This window comes from Canis lupus, chromosome 37, assembly GCF_011100685.1.
Source record: "Canis lupus familiaris isolate Mischka breed German Shepherd chromosome 37, alternate assembly UU_Cfam_GSD_1.0, whole genome shotgun sequence".
NCBI classification, from domain to species: Eukaryota; Metazoa; Chordata; class Mammalia; order Carnivora; family Canidae; genus Canis; species Canis lupus.
This window is the reverse complement of record NC_049258.1, coordinates 26,842,552-26,866,700: the sequence shown is the minus strand read 5'-3', so window position 1 is coordinate 26,866,700 and position 24,149 is coordinate 26,842,552. Positions and strand designations below refer to the sequence as shown.

The 24,149-nt window shown below is 38.3% G+C and overlaps 1 long non-coding RNA gene across 1 annotated transcript in view; it reads right to left on the bottom strand.

The window, feature by feature from the left end:
- LOC119867906 overlaps window positions 1–20,559 on the bottom strand; it is a 75,109-nt gene extending 54,550 nt beyond the window's left edge. The window contains exon 1 of the long non-coding RNA XR_005384994.1: window positions 20,290–20,559. This is a non-coding gene — a long non-coding RNA (uncharacterized LOC119867906). The remainder of the gene's footprint in view (window positions 1–20,289) is intronic.
- Between the last annotated feature and the right edge of the window lie 3,590 nt (window positions 20,560–24,149).

The window sequence follows — 24,149 nt, the reverse complement described above, 5'->3', positions numbered from 1 at the left end:
TTTAACATCTTCATTGAAAATATTTAAACCTTATTTAACTCTGTCCTCTTTATGAAATCTTTTTTGTGTTTTTTTCCCCTCTGTTAGCTTCCAAAGTGGGACTAAATACTAGGTTGTGAATGAGTTTCTTAGGTGCTCATTTGTCATGAGCAAAGTTTTCATAAGGAGGATATTTCTGATAATAACATGACCAAAACACTGTACTAAATATCTGGTGGTTTCTCTGGTCCTCTGGTGGTTTCTCAAAGGGTAACCAGAAGTAACAATGCTTTTTTTTATTTTTATTTTTTTTATTGTTCTTTATGACATGTTCCTGGGTATTTCTCTCTCTCTCTTGCTCCCATTTCTCTCTTTCTTGGCTCCCTCTTTCTCTGTGAGTCTCTCCTTTCTCTCCCTGTCTCAAACTCACTCTCTCACTTTCTCTCAATAATTTTAGAACCATCTAACAGAGTCCATAGTTGAAAATATAAGCCAGGATTGTTCTCTCAGGATGAAATCATGTGTGAAAGCATCCATAATTATCCAGTAATTATGTCATATTCTATGTATGTTTTTTCTCTAATTATCTGGAAAAATCAGACAGAGGCTTGGATCATCTTAGCAGTTGTATAAAATGCCCACTATGTTGCTAGTGTAGACATGCAAAGGGTACAACCGACGATTTGATGGAGATTGACACTGATTATCTTTAATATATAAACATTCAAACATTTTTTTTCTCTAAAATGTCAAACATTTTGTGTGTGTGTGTGTGTGTGTGTGGAAAGTAGGTTGCAAAGGATAGTGGTTTTTTGCTACTGTCTCCATGTGGTTCTTCCAAAATATGCTTCTATTGTCTCTAGTGGAGGAGGAGGAGGAGGAGAAGGAGGAGGAGGAAGAAGGGGAGGAGAAGGAGAAAGAGGAAGAGGATGAAGAAGTAGAGGAGGAGGAGAAGAGAACAATTATGATCATTAAGGTAAAGAGTATTTGAATATCTCTTGATTATATTTAAAGGGCTTTCAAACAGAGTACCCCACAGACCCTTCAAGAAATTTTTGAGACTTACATGTTATGTGAAGAGGTAAAGGAAAAGTGCCAGAGAGCTGATAACCCATTCATAGCACATATAGGTATAACAATAGCCCAGAAACATAACAGTCACTTTTACACATTTCAGTGAATTCAGCGGTGACATTATCTTAACAGGTTTTTCTACAGTATTAAGCTAGGCTATACAGCAATAATGATTGCAGCCTTGAATATATGATACACAGGTATTTGCTGTGATCATTTTAGTACTTTATTTTTTGCCACGTGTACAGGATATCTCCACTTTTCACAATGTAGCCTGAGTCATAATTTGGAAATGGGATTGGCATAATCAGGAGTTGCCCACCCCCTTGCACCATTGTATCCATGGCAATATAATATTGGCTGCTGGATGTGAGTGAACTGTGAACAGAAAGCCTCCGCGGTTCCCTCTTCTCTTCTAAATGAGCTATTAGAAGATCATGACCAAGGCCACTGGCAGAGTAAACAAGGACTGAGGAACTGGCTGTAGGTGGCACCATCTGCGCCAATCTAAAATCACCCTTTAACAATCTGCTAGGCAATTATGGAGCTGGATGGGGTACACTTGTAACAGTTCAAGTCATGAAAAATAAAATAGAGAAAAGTAATATCTACGTTATTTAATCTGGTTGGCAGTGGTTTAAAGTAAATCTTTATTCCAAATAATTTTGCTACTATCATCAGTTTGGATTGTCTTTTTAGAGCCCAAGACACAATGGCATAACTTAGGGCAATCTAAGTTTCTGTTAATCGAAGTAGGAACAGAGTGTATCAGCCCCATTCACATTTGCATGTTCGTACATTAGCAACATAAAGAGATGCCAAAATATTGTTAACTTCTTGAGGGCCATTTTGGAACTTGAAAGCCAAGATTTCTCCAGTTCCATTCGCTCTTTCTTCCCCTACCCAATTGCGACTTCCTTTTTAAGAAGGGAGGAGGTCCTCGTCTTAGAATCTCTGAAGAATTTGTAATTCTGAGGGTGGATCATAAAATGTATGCTTTTTTTCTTAAGCTTAAGAAGAGGAAATTTTTCACATGTATCTGCCACATCTGTATGAACACAGGAGGAATTTCTCATGAGTTGATAACTCTTTTTATATAGTATTACTGATGTATTCATTTTAAATATCTTATAGGTTTTAATAAAGTTGGACTAGTGATAGGAGTTCATAATAGGAAGCAACAGAAATTCTCCAGGTTCATTGGAATAATGACTAACTATAGCTTAATCAGCCACATTTGCAGACCAAAGAAAGGGGGGGGGGGCACCAGCAATGAGACAAGATAAAAGCAGGACAAGCCCAGGAGGTTCAGGACCCTGCCAGGAAGTGATGGGCTACTCTCCTGCTGAACACATCTCCAGTGAAGCGCTGCAGGGCAAATGGGGACCAGAGGATTCATCCTACTGCAGAAATACTTTCCCTCGAGTTTTTCCCACTGTGAAGTAACCAGGTATATTCTCTCCCTCAAATTTGAAATCTTAACCAAGAAAGTGAAAAGTCTCTGAGTTTTTGAGCTTTCTGGGGAGATCTAAGTCCAGAGTGTCTACCAAAGAGAAGATGTGAGAATGGTTTCAAGTCCTGATTAATGTAAGCAAGGTGGGGGCTGGGGGACAGGAGTTGGCCAGGAGCTCAAATCTTCACTTTTCCTTTCCACTGAAGTGTAAACTCCTGGAGGATAAGACCTGAATCTGGATTGCTCAACACTTTATTCATTTATTCATTCATTCATTCCACATAATGCAGTTGTTGGTATATCACAGGTACTTAAAAATACATGAAGAATGAACAAATTGAATGGTGAATTAATTGCCCCAACACTGAATGTGTGATCTTAGGCAACTCAATGTTCCTCAGTTTCCTCACCTGATGAATCATGGGTTGGGCTCCTTGCATCTCTGAGCATCCTAAATTTTCCGTATTCTGTGATTCTGCTTCCTTTATAGGTATTTGTAGGCAAGAAAGGATGGTGGAGTGTTCAGGGGTGAAAGGTAGTGAAAGAAAGAAAGGGAAGGAGAAAGATGAGCAAGTTTTTCCCAGATGACCACAAGCTCCCAAGTACAAGACAGGATGATTCCATTCACGGAAAAACTCTCCCATTCTCTGCTCTCACTGCAGTGACGTAGCCCCTCGTGTTACACTATATTTACTGCAAAGTTGGTTTCAACAGCAACATAATGACTTCCCTTCAACAGCCCCACTATATAAGGAGGAGAAGCTATGTCTCTTTCTTCAAAACATGAGCCAAGTCCCAGCTCCTCTATGAATTTTTTTCTGGGATTGGCCTAATTCTTTCTTATCATCTTCCTAAACATGTAGATGGGGCTACCATGTTTGTCCCATTCAGGATCTGCTTCCCATCACCCAGTTTTGTTCAGCCTCTGATGCCCATCAGGAGCTGCTCCCAGCACCAATGCAGCAGTCCTCCACTTGCTCAATTTTTGTTGATGACAAAGTTATAAAATGAAATGCAATTAAAATTGTACTGTTACTTAAAGAGATGCCAATACTGTTAGTATCAATTAAATGTTTACTGGAACATTTTTTTCTAATGAGAAAGGGAAAGGATGATTGATTACCAACCATGGAAGGAGTTTTGTTGTGGCTGAAACCAAAAGGAGTTGGAGCCAGTCAAAACCTGGTTTCAAATCCAGAACCTTCTATTTACCAGCCACGTGACCTAGGAAAGGTACTCAATCTGTGAGCTTTAGTTGCCTCGCTGTAATGCCGAGGTACTAATAGCTTCCCCATAACTGTTCTGCAGAGTTCTGTGCCTAGCATGAGTATGCAAACTATGTGTATTGACTCCTCACATCACCTCTTCCCTCCTGAAAAGGAAAGAACAACTCTTTCAGAATTCTTCTCTTGTGCTGTGGCTATACAGGGGCTAGCATGAAGCCAAGATGTGAGAACTGAAGTGATTGAAAAGGCAGCCGTGATAGCTATGGAACTAGTAGAGTGGAGAAAGGGTAGAATGAGAAGTGAAATTAGGTAGCTTAACTCCTAAAAGCTCAAAATAGCTTCTCATGGTTTTTAAGCATCTCCCTCAAAACCTAATCTCAACAGTCTATCCAGAGTACATGAAACACTTTGGCATAATCTCTTACATTCCACTGATGATGTTAGATATCATGTTTGGCACTGACCAGAGCCATTTCATTTGGAGATAACTAAAAAATTATAATCCTTACTCCAAAGAGTTCAAATGGAGATACCTAGGATGCCACATACGCAATAAATCATGATACCATGTATTAATGGCTATAATAAAAGTATGAAAAAGGTGTCATCGAAGGTTGAATTAATTTAACCTTTCAAATTCTCAGTTAAAATGACAGTTGGAAGCATAGATGCATTATGACGAACATAACTTATACCACCAACTTGCAAAAATGTAGTTGGAAATGGTAAAACCTGAGCCAGCCGAATTAATGGCCATGAAGCTGGTCAATAATGTAAGGTCAATGCCAAATAAAAAGGATGCTAAAGATCATGGCTTGTGATTACGCCTAAGTGACTCCTCGTCAACATTCCTCTAACAACATCTACCAATTACTCTTTATGTTATTGTGTTAACACTGCTAAGTATCATTATCCACAAATAAGATTTTGAAATACCAGGATTTAGGGCCTTTCACAAAAGATGCTCAATGTGAGACCCGAGTACATCCTTAGAGACAGGATTGCTGATCAGCTCTTGATATTATATCTTAGGAAGCCACTCTAGTTGAGAGTGTAAACAGCAGAATCAGGAACACATGAGCTGGAGTCCCAGGTTCATTCTTTACTAGCTGGATGACCTTGCATGAGTTACTTAACTTGTCCGAGCTCCAATTTCCTCACTGATTCAAAGGTGTTGATGCATTTCCTTAAAATGCTGTTTTAATGTTGGAATGAATTAATTCTTATAAACCCTTGGAAAATAAAACAGGCTCAATAAACAGCTACCATTGTCGTAGTTGTTAGGCTTATTTTTGGAAACATTGGCCAGGATCTGGGTAACTACCAAAAGACGGAACGAGCTGGGAAAGGCTCAGAGCAGAATTGAGAGCTGCACTTTATGATAGAAGGAAATGAACTTGAGTTCTTGCTATGGGTGGCACTGTGCTAAGTACTGTTATATTTTAAATTTTAAATTCTTTTTCCACATATTCCTCACAATAACTTTGCAAGGGAGCAACCAGAGCTAATGACTGAGCCCAGGCTCTTTCCTCCGGAACAGGGCAGCTTCCACTACACTGGGTCAGGCACTGCTAAGAGGATGGTCTTTCCTGCAGTGGCTTAATGTGCCAAAAACACCAGGGCAGTGATTCCCAGGAACCTAGGCTGGCAGCAGGAGGAGGCCTCGCTCTCAAAAATCCATCAGTGAGAGTGAGATGTCAGACATTAAGCTGGAGCTCAGGGGAGGCTCCAGGAGAGGAATGCAAAAACAGAAGAACATGACCCTCATCCCAAGAGGACTAGGAAGAAAGTTAAAACAGGCACTCAGACTCGGGAAACCATACAGAAATCTGGGGAAAACAGCAAGGTACAAGGGCAGGGGGCAACGCATCTTCTGCGAAACACAGATGTCAGAACTGAGAGCCCCGAATATTAGCAAGGAACATTAGCAAGCTAACTGGATACCACTGAGTAGGGTTTTTATTTTATCTTACTTTCAGCCGCTGAACCTGGGTGTTAGCTATTAATTTATTGCCTCTCAACCCTTTGACATATGCTGTGAGATAAACAGTGAAATTCCTTTAAATGGGTCTTTAAAGTGAGCATGATGTTAATCTTACTCAGTAAGTTGTGCTGGAGAGACACACAAGAGGAAGAGGCTCCCTACAGTTTATGGGGTGCTGGCTGGACAGTGAGGCATGTAGATGGAAGAAGATCCAGTAGAACCTGGCCCGGCTACAGATCCTGGGATCTTACAGTTACTCTTAGATCATAGTTAATAACTCTTTATATTAAACTTCTTCGGTTCAAACCACTGTAGGGTTTCTCTCTCCTCACTGGACCCATTCTGCTGTAGTCCCTTTGTCTTTATGAAATTTGACCTAAAACTCAGTAGACTAGAATAACTCTCAAACTCTAAATGGTCATCTACAAAGCCATTGTGACCTAGATGCCTCCTTTCCTTCCAACACATACTTCCCTTCCCTTGATTTCTGAATATGCTGTTTCCCTTCTGGCTTAGCCCCCTATAGTGGTCAGATGGTAGTGGTCTACTCTCTACCTGGAAAGCTCTCTTCCTGATCTTTCTAGCAGAGCCTTGCCCCTCCCCAGTATAGCACCATAACTGAGGCACCTTTTCAAATCGCTGTTTATAAGTGCTTTATTAATATTCTCATAGAATTATCACTTACTAAAATATTTTGCTAATATTTGCACCCACCCGCACCCTCCACCTGCACTCCCCAACCCCTGTTCCAAAAGGGTAGAGATCATGCCTGTCACTGCCGGCACCACCAGCATGTAGCACAGTTCCAGCACATGAAGGGGCTCAGCAAACATTTGTTAGATGAATGAATGGTAATGTGGAGCTCTAATGGAAACTTCCATGCCAAAGACTCAGCCCTCTTCCCTTCTTCCACACTACCCTTCTGTGGCCACTAAGGCATCTTAGTGGGATCCCAGGACTCTTAGAAACTGTCCAAGGGCATATGACAAGAGCTTCTTAATTTCACTTCCCTCTTAAAATCATGATTGTTCTTTGAGGCAGGTCTTCAACATAGCTGCCAGCTCTGAGGAAAATAAGATGCAGAGCCTGGGGACTGGGCTACACCAGGAAGATTCCTAGGGGTCATGTTGAAGGACTAGAGTCTAACTCTTGCTTTTCATTATGGCAGATAGCCTACTTACTACTATAAACAAGAGATAGAGTATATGTGCCATTTATTTCAATTTATTATTATTATTATTATTATTATTTGTCAATGGGAGATTTTAAAGTAAAAGACCTCTAAACCTAGAATCATAAGTTCTTAGATCAGAGGAACTCCAGCTAGGATTCTGGCTCAGTGTAGCCTCCTGCTTGACTTACATTTTGACCATCTACTTCCAAGAACTACAATAATTATTTATTTCAAACAATAGTGAACGGAGACCTTCGCCTGCCCTCTGGCCTGGTGAGAAGGTGCTGATGGCTGTTTTGGGAATGGGGGGTAAAAGGGTCACTTCAATAGCAGAGGTAACTGTGACCACAAAGAAAGTGAAAACATGAGCTGTCAGGTTGTCAGAAAGAGAGAGAAGGAGTGGAATGAAGCCATGCAGTCCTTTGGGCAAGCCCTGGAGGAAGGGTTTAAAGAACTTGTAAAATCAGGGGCACCTCTTGGCCACCCCCACTACCCTCCAGGCAGGCTCTGAGGTCTGAACCCAGAGGCAAAGTAAGAATAACAGAAATGACAAGCCAGGATACAAAAGGCAGAGTGTGGACCAGAGTTTTCTAGACTAAAGCTATGATTGCACCTTCTACCTCTCAGGAGATACTCTCTGAAATCCACCTTTGTAGAGGTTGTCCTGTAAAAGAAGACAGTGAGTCTCAGAAGTTGACAATTTATTAATCGAATCCTTAATATCTAGCAGTCGATATTTTCTGGGTGACTGCAAATTCTCAGCCCTATCCATGGACATCCGTAGAAGATAACTATGGTGTTTATTATCCCACAGATCTGACTTACAAATTAGATGATTATTTAAAGCATAGTGGAAAAAAAAATAAAAAAATAAAGCATAGTGGAGAAAAGGCATAGCTTCTTTTTCTTTTTACTATAGCTATCAAGTATAGCTGTAGGCAGTTCATAGGAGACACAACATGATGTCCTTAATAGCTTTGTTTTCTTTGATGATAATGACACAATTATTCCTAATTATTAGCAATGATAATAGCTAGCATTCACTGATCACCATGTGCCAGACACCTTACTGCACCATTTGCACGCATAAGCCTCACAAGAATCCAGTGAGGCAGACAGTATTACTCTTACTTTTGTGCAGATGAGAAAACTGAGACTTGAGGAAGCTAAGTAATATGGCCAAGGTCCCAGAGCTAACAGGCTGGAACACTGCAATGCAGACCCTATGTTGCTGCCTGGACTCTGAAACCCATTAATCTTCTTGACATACTCCGCCAGCCATGCCGTCAGGAAATGGAAACTCTAGGCACAGTGCATGCATGAGTTCAGAAGAACATGAAAGCCTGGTGCAACAAGAAGAAATTCCATATGGCCAACGAGTAATATCTGAGGAGGAGTCAGTGGGAGTTAGGGGACTGAAGGGGCGATCAGGAGCCAGATTTTGCAAATGTGATGTATGGCATGAAAAATGTTTGGTTTTTACCCTACAGGCAGTTGGGATATTTTGGATTTTGCATTCTGAGCAAGGCAGTGTGATATTTAAATGTAAATTTGGAAAAGTTGCTGCATTGGGAAGGAGGGACATTGGATGCAGGAAGTAGAGTAGTACAGGTGTTGAAATGGTCCAGCGAAGAGGTGGTGGGAGCCTGAATTAAGGCAATGGCTATGGGGATGGCATTAGAGCCAGGAGCACATCTAAAGGCGGTAGACTCAAACACACTTTGTGATTGATGTGATACAGGAGAGTGAGAAAGCAAAGAATCAAGGGTAACTGGCAGGTTTTCAATTTGGACAGAACGGGGAGCAACAGAGGGATTTGAAGCGATGCGTTGTTTGGCTGCAAAGTGGGAAGTTGGTAGGTTCTACTTGGGGCATGCGAGTGTTGGATGTCTATTTCTTCCAGGCCAGTGAAGACAGAAAAATGTGATCTAATATTAGTACAGCAGAAGTGGGGACCCATTGATATTCACATGAACAATCGTGATATCAACAGGTATTATTTGCTTTCTATTTTCAGAAAATGCCCATGTCTCTAAAACTGCATGAAGTTTTTAAAAACTGGATGAGAAAGCAAACCTATGAAAGGCAAAATACCTTTGTAATATAGTAAACAACTTGTTCTAATTTAAATGAAAAAAGTAAAAGGTTAGACATGATCCCGCTGTGCTCCCCTCAACAAGCCACAGCAAGCAGAATGCATTTTGTCATAGTGGGGTGGCAGTGAAGTGTTCAAAAGCACCATAAAAGTAGAAATCTCCAAAAAGTAATGCAGGTGTCTAGGTCAAATGCAAATAAAGAAGTATGCAAATTGAGCTATACTTGACTACAAAATCAGATGCTTAAGAACATTTCAGGAGAGTGAAGTTTAGTCTCACGAAATTCACCCGGTCCTCATTATAATATGTTTCCCATTTGTGCCATTCATTCAATGTACTAAATGCATGATGGGGCTCCAGTTAAGTAGATTTAGAAGCTGATTATGCTACATTAAATGTATTCACTTCAATTTTAGCAAGATTTTTTTTCCTTTAAAAGGATTATTAAACCAAGAAAAGTGGAAAGAAAGATAGAAAATAAAATATCCTTTGGTGATGCTATAACAAGATGAGCAAATAGAATGCCTTCATGATATCATATAAGAACATATGTCCTCACTCACTTGATTTATCTTTTTATTTTACTTTTTAAAATATTTTATTTATTCATCTGAGAGAGAGAGAGAGAGAGAGAGAGAGAGAGGAGTGCAGGAGCAGGAAGGAGGGTCCGTGGGAGAGGGAGAAGCAGACTCCACTGAGGAGGGAGCCCGATGTGAGCCAACCCGGGACTCTTGCCCGGGCTTAACTCACTGAGCCACCCAGGTGCCCCCTCAATCACTTTATTTAAATAACTAAGGAATACATTTCAATTCCATTAATTGCTCGTTTGCTGTACTCAACACCTTCTGTACACATTATTCACCCCCTAAGACTGTATTTCTCTTGAAATACCTATTTTTTGCTATAAACTTATGGGTTTTTTTTCCTTTCAGAATATATAGGACACTCAAAATTAAGAAAAAACAATTATCAGAAAAAACACTCTTGCAGGTGTTTAGAAGAGTTGGCCCTGCCATTAAGAATGAATGTCATCAACGAATGCCTTAATTAATACCCTGATCTCAAAAATGAAGATGCTGAATTGAATTACATTATATGATCTCTAGGTCTCTCCTAGCTGTTAAAAATACATGTTTCTGGGAAAAGTTCCTTGGATACTATAATTTGATCCTGCCTTCAATCAGCTTCTATTTAAATTTGAAAAAAGAAAATGTAGAGATCAACATTATATTATCTATCTGCACTTACGGCTTTATCTTTTTAGATGAATTATATTGTATGTTCATCAAAGTTCCCCAAGGTTCCGTAGTTTGGAACATAGTACATCTCGTTTGTTCCTAAATGATGCCAGAAGTGAAGCAGCCAGAGAAGAGAATGATTGACAAGAAAAGAGAATTTCAACCGTGTATCAACTCTGTCATAATTTTACGTGGCCTGAGTAGCCTAGCCTATGTCCTTGCAGAGAGCCCTTTTCATGAAGTAATTTTCTTTTTTAATTAGAAAGCACATTCCCTTCAATAGGACTTAGGACCATCTGCTTGCATTTATGATGGGTATAAGAGACTGCGTATGAGTCGCCCACCATTTTAAAAATTCATACTAATCACTATAGCGATGATCATGTTTTATAGTATACTATGTCTTATTTTATAACAATCCTTTAATTTAAAAGGGCACTTATGACAAATGTAAAAAATTTGTAAAATATACAGAATAAGCAACTTGCCCAAGCTCACATTGCTCCTAAAGAGTCAAGATTCACCCATTTTCCCATTCTTCAAATGTTGACAGACACTTCAGGCACATGGACAGTTTCTCCTTTTCCTTTTTCTTCATTGTCTTCTTCTGGAACAATCTAATCTTCATTTTAGGGCTCAACTTTTCTTTCATATTTTCTGACTCTAAATGTTCTACATTTTGGGGTTTTTGTTTGTTTTTAAACATTTCCTTCTAACCTTTCTATTGGCTTCTTTCTATTTTGACAAATATATTTTAAAAGTCCAAGAGCTCTTTCTTGTTTTCTGATGACTCCTTTTTAATAACATATTAAAACACAGTAAATGAAAAGTGTATTTTACTTCATATGTGTAAAATTTCCTTCAAGTTTTATAAATATTGCCTAGACTGTTTTTTGTCCCTCTGTTCCTGAATCACCTCATTTCCCTTTTTTTTTTATTTTTTTTATTTTATTTTTTCTTTTTTTCTTTTTTTTTCTTTTTTTTTTCATTTCCCTTTTGATAAGTTTTTCTATTTGTACAGATTATTTCCTCAAAGCCCTGATGATCCTTTGTTATCTTTTCACATTTAAAATGTGGCAAGAGAAAGGCTTATTGAGGACTAGGTAGGCTTGGGTGGAGTTTATTTGCTGGATGCTTTAATTTAGCACAAAAGGGTCTGAGTTCACCATGATACTGGAGGCACGCTCCCTTAGATGGTGGAATGTGAAGGGTTTTTCTCTAGGTCACTGGCACTGGTCACTATTTACATTATTTTCTTCAAATAATACCTTCCAGTTCTACAGGAAAATAAAGACCAAAACCTGTATTTCATTTGCTGTTATTTTGACAGGGGAGTAAATATTTAACAGTCATGTTTTTTGTTTGTTTGCTGTGGTGGTTGTTTTTGTTTGTTTGTTTGTTTGTTTGTTTTACATTTTTAAAATTTAAATTAAATTTGCCAACATACAGTATAACACCCAGTGCTCATCCCATCAAGTGAGTCAGGTATTTTTCAAACAGGTATGAGAAAGGGTCTGTTAGCCACCCCGTATGCAGACATGTTGTTTATATATCTGATTCTTGACCTACTTCTCAACTCTCTGCTGGTCTTGGTTCTCTGATAGGCAGGTCGGTCCATCTCCTGTCCTGACCACAGCAATCTCACTGTTGATACTCTAAGTAGGTAGGTAGTACCCACTTCTTGTTCTTAGGATTTTATAAAACTTACATTTATTTTAATGGACATAGGCTAGGCATTAAGACTGGTTCTGCTTCAGGTATAACCTCCTTCCATACATCAACTTCCTGTAGGATAAAGGGGCCTTCATGTAGGTGAGGAATGTTGGAAAATGAGCACCAACACTTAAGTCTGCAATCCGCCATATGCAGCAAAGGAAGTGGGCTGCTTCCTGATTCAAGTCTTCTACTTCCTGTTGAAATTCCAACTAATTCCTACAACAGTCTTGAGATAAGTATTGTGTTTTGTGTTTTCAGGTTACTTGCAGTACAAAGATGATGGAGACCAGTGTAAGTTCAAGCTTTTTGAAGTGCTTTTATGTTCTCCCTTCAAAATTAACTCTTCTGTTCATACAGGAATAGATCTCCAGAAGTCTAATGTGCAATCCTATGATTTTTATTCAAAGCAAAATATGCATTAAACACTACATTTTTCTTTATGATTCTGTTTTTATCTCTTGTTGGATTGTTAGCTATAACTCTTTCTTTAAATTAGTGGTTGCAGGGCACCTGGCTTGGTCAGTCAGAACACGTGACTCTTTTCACCATCCTCATTGGTGTGAGGTGGTATTTCATTGTGGTTTTGATTTGTATTTCCCTGAAGGCAAGTGATACGCGTGCATTTTCTCATGTGCTTGTTGGCCATGTCTGTCTTCTTTGGTGAAATTTCTGTTCATGTCTTTTGACTCTTCATCTCAGGGTAGTGAGTTCAAGTCCCATGTTGGGTATAGAGCATACATACATACATACATACGTATGTATATACTTTAAAAACGGTGTATTCAATCAATCACTGGTTGCTTTAGTCTATAGTATACAGTTTAACTTGTCACAATCTATCTTCATGTGTTATTATTACCACTTCACATCTTGATCCCTGGGTGGCGCAGCGGTTTGGCGCCTGCCTTTGGCCCAGGGCGCGATCCTGGAGACCCGGGATCGAATCCCACGTCGGGCTCCCGGTGCATGGAGCCTGCTTCTCCCTCTGCCTGTGTCTCTGCCTCTCTCTCTCTCTCTGAGTGACTATCATAAATATTATTACCACTTCACATCTTATATAAGAACCTTACAGTAACATCCATATCTCCCTTCTTACCTTTATGCTATTATTGTCATATTTTTACTTTCACATATGCTATACAACTGACATTACACTTTTATAATTACTTTTTAAAGCTTAATTATATTTATTTTTAAAAAGATTTTATTTATTTATTCATGAGAAACACAGAAAGAGAGAGAGAGGCAGAGACATAGGCAGAGGGAGAAACAGTCTCCACACAGGGAGCCTGCTGTGGGACTCGATCTGGGGACTCCAGGATCACTCCCTGAGCCAAAGGCAGATGCTTAACCACTGAGCCATCCAGGTGTCCTGCACTAATTTTCTTTAAAGAGATTTAAATGAGAAACTTTTATTATTTTTTTCCTATGGAATTACTGGTTTTGGTTCTTTCCTTTACTTTGCATATATCCATATTTACATCTAGTAAAACTTTCTTTTTCTCTAAGGATTCCTTTTAACACTCATACTGCAGATCTGCTGGTAATAGAGATTTTTAACTATATATATATAATCCTTATTTCAATGTTGTTTTTAAAGATATTTCACTCAGTCTTGAATTCTAAATTGACAGTGTTTTTTTTCTTTCAGTACTTTAAAAAATGTTCTATAATCTTCTTGCTTTCACTCTTTCAGATGATAAATCTTCTATAATCCTTACCTTTGTTCCTCTGTACATTGTGTAATTTACCCCCCCCCAGCTACTTATAAGATTTTTCTCTTTATCATTGGTTTTGAGCCATTTCACTATTATGCACACTAATGTAGCTTTCTTCGTGTATCTTGTGGTTGGGATTTGCCAAGCTTCTTAAATCTGTGGACTTTTAGTTTTTACCAAACTTGGGAATTTTTCAGTCATTACTTCAAATGTATTTTCTGCCCTTCACTCCTTCAGAGACTCTAATTACAATTATCGAACCACTAGAAGTTGCCCCGTAGCTTACAAATGTTCTTTTCTTTTTCTTCTTTTTTGTTTCATTTGAATTGTTTTTAATTGTTATGCTTTCAAGTTCATTGATCTTTCTTTACAATGTCTATCTGCCATTAATGCCATCGAGTATATTTTTCATCTCAGACATTATAGTTTTCAACAGCAAGCATCTTATTTTGCTCTTTTTCATACTTCTCATGTGTTAACTTTTTTCATATATGGAATACAGATATAATAATTATGTTTATGTTCTTCCCTGCTAATTTTTCCACCCATGTCAACATTGAGTGGGTTTAGACTGATTAATATTCTTGCTTCTTTCATAATTAGTAATTTTTTATTGAATGACAAATATTGTGAATGTTATGTTGTTGGTGCGAGATAATTCTATATTTTTATAAATATTTGGAAGCTTTGTTTTAGAATGTAATTAAGTTATTTTGCAGTAGTTTGGTCATTTGTGTCTTGCATTTAAGATTTCTTATATGAGATCAGAGCAACGTTCAGTCTAAGACTAATTTTTCCCACTGCTAAGGCAAGATCTCACTAAGTACTCTACCTATCACCTATGAATCTTCAGGTTTTCTATTATGGCTGATGAGAACAAGCACTAGTCCAGTCATGTTTGACTGCTGAACACTGTTATGTCTAATCCTTTCAAGTGGCTCTTTTCTCAGCTTTGGAGAGTTCCTTACATGTATATGCATATCAGTATTCAGTTAAATTCTAGAGAACCACCTGCAGTTTTTTTCCCCCCTGTGGCATTCCCTCCTTTCGAGAGTTCTGTACTGCAAACTCTAGCTGCTTTGGTTTTCTCAGACTCTCAGATCTATCTCCTCAACCTAGGGAGTACATCAGGCTCTGCCTTGATCCTCCTTCCATCTGGAACTGGAACCTCTCTCCTGACAATAAGCTGGAGCAAGCATAGGACTCATATTGCTTCCTCTCAAGAACCACTTAACTTCACTGCCTGATGTCCAGCATCCCACAAAACATTGTTTTATATATTTTATCCATCGTTTTGTTGTTCTTTCAGGCAGGAAATTAAATGTGATTGTGGTTACTCTATCTTGAGCTATTAAATTATGTGTTTCATGGTATCTGGAAATCATGGAAGTTCCCGGAGGGAATGACAGTGTGGTTCACAGCACAAGAACAGCAGAAGATGGGGATATAAAGAAATCAAAAGGACTGTGAAAAGGGTGGCTTTGAATTAAAGTCATATAGTTGTATGACTAATGGCTTGAGGAGTCTAAGAAGTGGGGAAAACCACAAAGCCTGAAATTTAAGGACATCTCAATTTTCTGGAATCCCAGAGGGATGGGGCTTACAGCCTAAAATAGGTTTCCTCGGGCACCTGGGTGGCTCAGTTGGTTAAGCAGGTGACTCTTGATTTTAACTGAGGTCATGATCTCTGGGTTCTGGGATCAAGCTTTGTGTTGTGCTCCCCACTCAGTTGGAGACTGCTTCAGGATTCTCTCTCTCCTTCTGCCCTTCTCCTGCTCATTCTTCCTGTCTCTAAAATGAGTAAATAAATCTTTAAAAATACATAATAAATAAATAAATAAATAAATAAATAAATAAATAAATAAAACCGTTTTTTTGTGCAAAATAAGAACAAATGTTTCTTGATGATAGCATTTTTATAGTATTAAGCGTGATAGATGCTGCTGCTGCTGATAGATAGATGATAGATAGATAAAATAGTTAATATTTATAGAGTTCTTAGCTGAGAATTATTACTGTTTAACATATATTACCTCTTTTAATGTTTTCAACAACCCTGTGATATAGGAACTAATATTATTTCCATTGTATATATGAGAAACCTAAAATGCAGAGAAGATTAAAATTCTGTCCCCATTCACATGACTTGTGTATAGAAGAACCCCATCCGAACTCCAGCAGAGTTCCAGAGTCTCGATTCTTAGCCTCCCCACACTCTATCCACTCTCTAGCTAGATGAACAGAGAAAAAATAAAAACACACAACTTCTATGTCTGGGAGAAGCAGCTAACTTTCCACATCACATCCTGGCTATTCTGTAGTATGATAGCATTGTTCTGCTTTTGGTCTTAGCTTCTCCTTATCCCTTTATGGAATCTTCACTTTTAAGAAACAGACATGTTGATCAGGTTCAGAGTGAGAAAAAAGCTGAGAAACCTCAGAAGTGGGGACGCCCGGGTGGCTCAGCGGTTTGGCGTCTACCTTTGGCTCAGGGCGTGATCCCGGAGTTTCAGGATCGAGTCCCACGTCGGGCTCCCTGCATGGAGCCTGCTTCTCCCTCTGCCTGTGTCTCTGTCTCTCTCTGTGTCTCTCAGGAATAAATAAATAACATCTTAAAAAAAAAAAAAACCTCAGAAGTGATGATTCAAACTTCAGCAGCAAGTGGACATAAAGAAGTCTATCTTCTAGAAGACAAGGTCAAGAGTTCCTGAAAATCACTTTAAAATGCATATTCAGAAAGTCTATGTCACTATTTTAGAATTGTAAGACCCTGTCATTTTATTTGAATCTCAGAGCACTGTACAACCTTTTTAAAAAAGTAAAGTGACATAAAACTAAGAATTTTACTAAGAAATCAGAGGATGGTAACTTTTGAGATAATTGATGACACGCTATGGTTTTGGGATCACTGGAATTTCAAATTATTTCTCAAAATCAGAACATCTTTCAGAATTAATTGCAATGTAAGTTGTCTATTTAAATGATAACTCATATCCGTATATGGAGGAGTACACCTTAAATATGACTTCCTCACATCGAATAACATACTTCTTGCTATAGCTATTCCGCTCAAAATAAACAGGAGATTTAAAAGTTATAATGGTGTATCTCCTTCTGGATAAGACTATTCCAGTGAGCACCACGAATGGGCCCATGAAAGAGTATGCTGCAGAGTAGCTATATCAATGATTCTGCTCATAAATTCTGAGTGACCTCACGTTCATTCCTCTAAATTCTGCTCTTCTTTGTCTCTACTCAACCCCTTGGTGATACCATCCAAAAATCATGGCACTAATACCAATTTTATATTGAAGATTCTCCAAAGTTTATCTTTTATCAAGGCCTCTCCCTTACTCTTTTATCAAACCACCTCATTAGTCTTCCAATTGGATGCCCAAAGCACATCTCAAACTTGGTATGTCCAGACTAAATGCTTGAGCTTCTGTCCAAATCCACTCTGTCCCATCTTCTCCATCTCAGTGAATGACAACTGAATCCTAACAGGTTCTCAGGACAAACACCCTGAGGACTAATACTCAGTTTCTCGCTTTCTCTCACATTCCACTTTGAACATATCAGAAAACTCTCTGTATCTGACCATTTCTCACCTTCTATGTTGCTACCCAGGCCAGGAAAATCTCTATCCTGCGTTACTGTGATGCCCCTCAAGGGATCTCCTTGATTTTGCCCTTGTTCTGCGACAGCCCATATAAAAGTAGTCAGAGCAATCCTGTTAGAAAAATGGCAGAAAATGCCCATTTTGTGCTCAAATCCTTTAATGGCTTCCCTCTCACTTAGAGCAAATGCAAATGTCCTTCCAATGGCCTACAAAGCCTTAAAAGATGGGGCCTTCTATCACCTTTCATATCTTATCTTCTATAGCAGTGCTTCCAGCAGAATATAATTGAGCCGCATGAAAGCCAGAAGTGCAATTTAAAAATTTCTGGAAAAAGTTAAAAGAAGCAGATATAATTAATTTTAATAATCTATTTTATTTGATACAATATATCCAAAATATTATCTTTTCAACAGGTAATCAATAAAAAGTTATCTATGAGATATTTTACATTTCTTTTTTCATGCAAGCTCTGAAACCCAAAGTGTGTTATGCATACAATTCATCTCAATTCAGACTAGCCGCATTCCAAGTGTTTAACAGCCACATGTGGCCAGGGGCTGCCATAATGGACAGGGCACTTCTATAACTTTTTCTTCTCATTCACTGTGCTCCCGTTATACCTGGCATGTTCCTAAAGCACTTGCCTCTCTCACTTTCCCTTAATATAAATTTTTAGTGACTTTAATGTTAGGAAACAAAATCCTGAATATCCGAAGGAGTATAAAGTTTGTACACATCCTCTGGACTATATGGAGAGAGGTAGGGGGTAAAATACAATAATAATAATACCCATAAATATAATAGAGTCTTGATACAATCATAATAAGAATTTTGGGAGATTCTAGGATATTTTTAACATTATATTTTTGGTTCATGTAATCAGGAAAACCTCTTCATTTTTAAGGCCTTTTTGTTTGTTTGTTTTGTTTTTTACTTTCTTTATATTTAATACTATGCTTGAAGAAATCAATCAGTAAACAGTGAATACATGAGAATAAAAGAACCCTCATACACAGGTATATGTACATTCTATATCTCCTTTGTCCAAACTGTAAAATTCTACAGTAACAGCCTGTAAACATAAGCAAATATTCATAACACAAATATGCGTAGCAATTCAGAAATTGTGACCTCTTAAAGGCAATGTCCCCTAACAGGGTACTATGTGCTAATCAGCCAAGTGAAATCTGTAGATTCTGAACAAATTGAACATATGCATGAAAAACATTTCTAATTTTTGTATTATTAAGATTTTATAAGACATGTAATGATTCTTTGGTGTACTTTGTTACAATGCTCATTATAAAATCTGCAAAAAAAGGATTAAAATAAATCTCAGATGTCAACACAATCTCCTGGGCAATTCTTCACTAGACCAAACGATGCCATCCACGACTGCATTATCTATGAAGCTGAGAATGGCTAATGAGGCCCATCTATTGTAATAGAACCTGGGTTATGCTGAAAGGCTTTTTCTCTCTTCCTAGCTAAGGGCTGTAGCCACTCACGCCTGTGGAGAGAGCCTGGCTTTTATAGTTAAAGGCAACAGTGAGATGAGCCAGTGTGTTCGGGGACCAGAAGATTTCAAGCTTAAAACAGCCTCTAAGCTATATGGACAATCCTTACAGTCCAATGTCAGCTCCCTGAAGGCAGGAATCTTTGTCCTTTCTGTTCATGCATATTTCTCAGTACAATACCTGATATACAGTAAGAGCTCAGAAAATATGCACAGAGGAATATACATAGTTGGCTACACACATATGCATATATATACTGATACCAATAAAATAAATTATAAAATTTTGTTTATGTCACCAAAACCATCACACTACCTGAGCATTATGTTTGTCATTTCTTGGAAAACATTAAACAGTATGATTTTAAATACCATTTTTAGCTCCTGCATTTAGTGACTTGTTTATTCTGTTACTTTCAGCCTCCTCCTATGGTTTCAGATGTCTCTAAATAGCATCCCAGTTATTTGTGTTTTCATCTATAATTATTTTCTCAACAAGGATTTTTAAAATCCCTAAGTAGTTTTTAAAGAAAAAAAAAAACAGCTTTTGAAAAATGTGATTTCTCTTTCCCTTTCTGGAAAATTCTGTGATGTGTCCTTAGAAACCAGTAAGATGCAAATACATCACTAGGAATATGGAGATAGGGATCCCTGGGTGGCGCAGCGGTTTGGCGCCTGCCTTTGGCCCAGGGCGCGATCCTGGAGACCCGGGATCGAATCCCACATCGGGCTCCCGGTGCATGGAGCCTGCTTCTCCCTCTGCCTGTGTCTCTGCCTCTCTCTCTCTCTGTGACTATCATGAATAAATAAATAAAATCTTTAAAAAAAAAAAAAAAAAAAAAAAAAGGAATATGGAGATAGAGTGTTTCAAAGACAGTGGGAAGGAGTGAGCATTAATTTCAGTTCTGCTGCTAACTCTCTGAGTCAATCTCGGCAAAAATGTTGTTGTTGGTGGCGGTGGTATATTTGTTTGTTGCCTTCCTGGTCCTCTGTTTTTTACGTGTACATTTAGAGAATTAGGTATTGGGTGGGTCCTCTAGCATTTTTCCAAACTCTGAATTTTTAGGATTCTAGGAAACTTATCCTAACTAAACATACCTTGGTGTAACTGGCTTTAGAAAAACTCCGCTAGAGCTTTACAATGAGTCTGACTGCAAAGGAAGGCTGACGGAGTATGTGAGGCTCCACCTTTATTAGTGAGTCAATATACCTGTGTGACCAAGAGTTCAGATAGACAACCCCCTCTTCTACCACATAATAGCTGTGGGGTCTAAAAGTCACTTTATCTCCTCAATCATCCATAGTATAGAGAAAAGACCTACCCTAATAATATTGACAGCATTAGATTGAAACAAACTTCTAGTATTTGCAACCATATCCAGAACATTGCAGAATCTAACTTCTAGCTTTTACTAGTGTTCTTATCAGAAAGTGTCTAAAGTCAAAGGATAGACTAGAGCCAACAAATAACCCATGTCATGGGATTAAAGACTTACCAAGAGGAGAGAACTGGTCCAAGTTGAACAAATGGCTATTCATGTCCTCTTCAGACTAAATTGTTGTTGAAATGTGCTAAAACTTGCATCACTGTTCACATGATCTGACCCCAAGTAGTTGTTTTCATGCCATTCCAAGTGGTAGAATGGAGAACTTCAAAACAAATACATTGACAGACAGCCCCATTGTTCTGTACCGTCCATGTTGTTCTTCTCTATAAAAGAGAGTGTTTAGGGACAAAGGGTACCCTTGGTTCCATGTTAAGACAACTATCCATATTCCAGTTTATTTCCTAAATAAAGAGCATGGTTGCTTTTGTACAGTCATGGTCTCAAAGGCAAATCCTTTGTTTCAGAGGTTGCATGGGCTATTTCCCGACATGCCTGATTACATGCCTTGCATATTTAAGCGTACTGACAATTTCATTTTACTGAGTGCAATAATCCATATCAACAGCTCATCCCTGTTTTGAATTATAAAATGCAGTTATTTATAAATCCAGGTATAAGCAAACTTATCCGCTCTTAGTCCTTCAGGGATTGGACTAGGTCCAAAATTAAGTAAGATGCAGAGCAGCTTATTAAAATTAAGGACTTCCTAAAATTGTTTTTTCACCAAAATGAGGCCACCTGAAAGATTAAAATCTCTCTCATTTTCTTCCTAAAGAGGAAGAAAAAAAGAAAAAAGGAAGGAAAGAAAGAAAGAATAAAGAAATCCAAGCACATAATTACATTCTAATTTAAAACTCTAATTGAGCGTTCTTGTATTTGTAAGATGTCCCACTCTTCTAAAGGGACAATGTTCTTATTAGTCACACAAGCTGTCTAATCATTTAAGGGTAAGGCTTCTTCAAACCATATACCTTTACTGCAATGCAAATGAGGGTGCAATTCTCTTTTTTTTTCCTAAGTGCATCTCAAGTATGTACTACATAAGTAACAACCAAATACTCAGGCTGAAAAATGATACCTCCTTGACTAGAGTAAGTCTAAAGACATTTTACTTAAAGTTTTGTACATTTTATAAGTTAGTATTTCTTCTGATCTAAATCCAGAGATTGATAAAAATGAAAAAAAAATAGTACTCATGATGAAGGGACAAATATACTTGGTTAGGGAAGTAGAAGGGCAAGTGATTGAATACATTGATTTTGGAATCCAGGAGAGCTATGTTTGATTTTAGGAGGGCAACCTAATCTCTGGATCTTTCTATCCCTCAAATGGGGATAATAATAGTATCTCTCAGAAAGGGATGCAGTGAAGATTACATGAGGTAATACATCTAAGTGCTTTGAACTATTCAGACCAAATAATCAATAGGTATTCAATATAATCATCATTGGTATGACCAGGGAATAATTTTGCAAGCATGAAACATACTACATTTAATCTTCCATTGTCCCTTTCTCTCTATGTTCAAAGGCCTAAAGGGGGGCAGCCCCGGTGGTGCAGTGGTTTAGCACCGCCTGCAGCCAGTGCATGATCCTGGAGACCTGGGATCAAGTCCCACGTTGGGCTCCCTGCATGGAGCCTACTTCTCCCTCTGCCTGCATCTCTGTCTCTCTCTCTCTCTCTCTCTCTCTCTCTGTGTAAATAAATAAATAAAATCTTAAAAAAAGAAAAAAGGCCTAAAGGGAAAAGGGGAAGGAAACAAGCATTCTCGGAGTAGCTGCCTAGGCACTCTACATAGATTATTTCAATTAGTTATCATAGCATCCACCTGGAGTAGAAGGTCTTATGTCCATTTTAATAAGGAAACTGGCTTAGAGAAAAAGAGAATGAATGTAAAAATTCTGCTGAAAGTCATAAAAAGAAAAAGAGGTTGAGACAACACAAAACAAGGTCCTCAACTGCCAGCTCATACTTCCCTATGACAGAAAGTTCATGTGTGCATGCATGTGTGCATGTGCACACACACACACACGTGTGTTTCTGAGACAATTCGGGGATTTGTTAGGGGCTACTCACAGGCTCACACAACCTAAGCATGGGTACTTTATTCATTTAATCCTCCGAACAGCCTGTGAGGTGCTATCATTATCTCCATTTAATAAATGAGGAAATTGAAGGTCAGAATATAAGTAATGTGCAGTCAAAAGCTAGTAAGTGGTAGATTAGAGATTAAAACTGAAGTCTGTTTGATGGCATGGCCCACATTATTTCTCTTATACTGGGACACCTGCTGGCAAAAAGCAAGGGTTTTTAAGAGAAATCCTTCATTAAAATTCATAAAAAACTTTACTTTTTAGTCTCTTAAGTTATGTAAGATTTTGCTTTCTCTTGGAAAAATGAGCTGCCTCGTGGTGAATTTTTTCTTGTTGAATAAAAGTGATGAGAACTGATTCTCTTTGAGCCAGGTGAAATGGATGAGTAACTCAGACGTGGGCATCCTGCTGGCTTATTTCTCATGTATTAAGGCATCCAACAAAGGGGAAAGGTCCTATTTGATTTTAACAGAATGTGGGATCCATGCTGCTCATTTGTCAGCTTCCTTCCTGTAGCATCTCTCTTCCACACAGCGAGGTCACAGTGCTGGCGATCCGAATGCTCACGACCTGCACAGTGAACTTTAATATACCACATGTTTCAACTAGAAAATTTCAAATGAACCCTGCTCCTGGCTTTGTGTTTCCAAGCAGCTCATAGATCTTTGTCTGAAACCACTGGGTATAGAAGTGAGTTCACAATGGTATCTCAATAAATGGCCACAGAACCAAAAAGTAAAAGCAGGAGCTTCTTTGATTGACATTCTAACAGAGTGAGCAATACTCCCTAAAAGGCTACCCTTTGGAACATCTTGAAGGAACCATGGCTAGGATTCCTATTGACTGCAAAAGGTATAATCATAAATACCAACTGTTACCAGTTGAACTAGCATCTTGGTGGCCAAGTAGGTTAGGCTAAAGCTATCTCACAGAGATTTCCACTACTTACAAATTTTTTAAAATGAGATTTTGGGAGAATAAATTGAGGTATAAATATGCAGATTAGCATCAGCCTGTATAACTGTTCTTTTTAATCAGAAGCTATCAATTAGAGATACAAAGAGAAAAAAGCCAAATTGAGCTAAATATCCAAACCTAATTGACTTTTTAAAGTTCTAGCCTCTTGAAGCTTTGTAATTTTAAAGATTTTAAATGGAAAATTATTTTGATTTTTTAAATGCTGTGCCTAAAGGTATTAACTAAAAAGCATTATCTTGGCTCTATATTTAAAGCTTGTCAGAGGAAACAAAGCTAATTATACACAGTATGCTGAAAAGTATGTCTTAACCATGAATCTGTTGTTTAAATGGAAGAAATGCAAGTCTTCAAAGTGTCACTTTTCCAATCCTAAATTCCCATTAAAATTCCTGCCAGTTCTGGATTCTTCTTCCTAAAACACCGGTAAAACTTACTTAAACACATGTACAGGCACACACCACACCTGGGTATATTAAGAGAGCACATATATTTTTTAAATGTATAAATAAGAAACCCAGTGGTATAGAAGAATATAAAGATGTGTAGAAAAACAAATGGTGCCTCTGCGGCACCAATATTCATTCTAAATGGCAATATTTGTTTAACAGACTCTGGGTCAGTTTACATAGTAGGTCCCTGCTGTGGTTCTGGTGCTTATCACCTGGTAACCTGGACAGTAGCAACAGCCTCTGGTCTTTCTTCCCTCCAGCTGGGCCACCAGTCTGCTACGAGAGATAACCTCCTAAGACTCAAGTTACTTTGGGGGGCCCTCTTCTCAGAAGCTTTCCAGGGGTTACCTTTGTTGGCAGAATTATGTCCCATCTCCATTTTGCGGAATTTATGGACCTTGAAGAGACTAATAACAGTATATTTCAGTATCCTTCAAATCATACATTG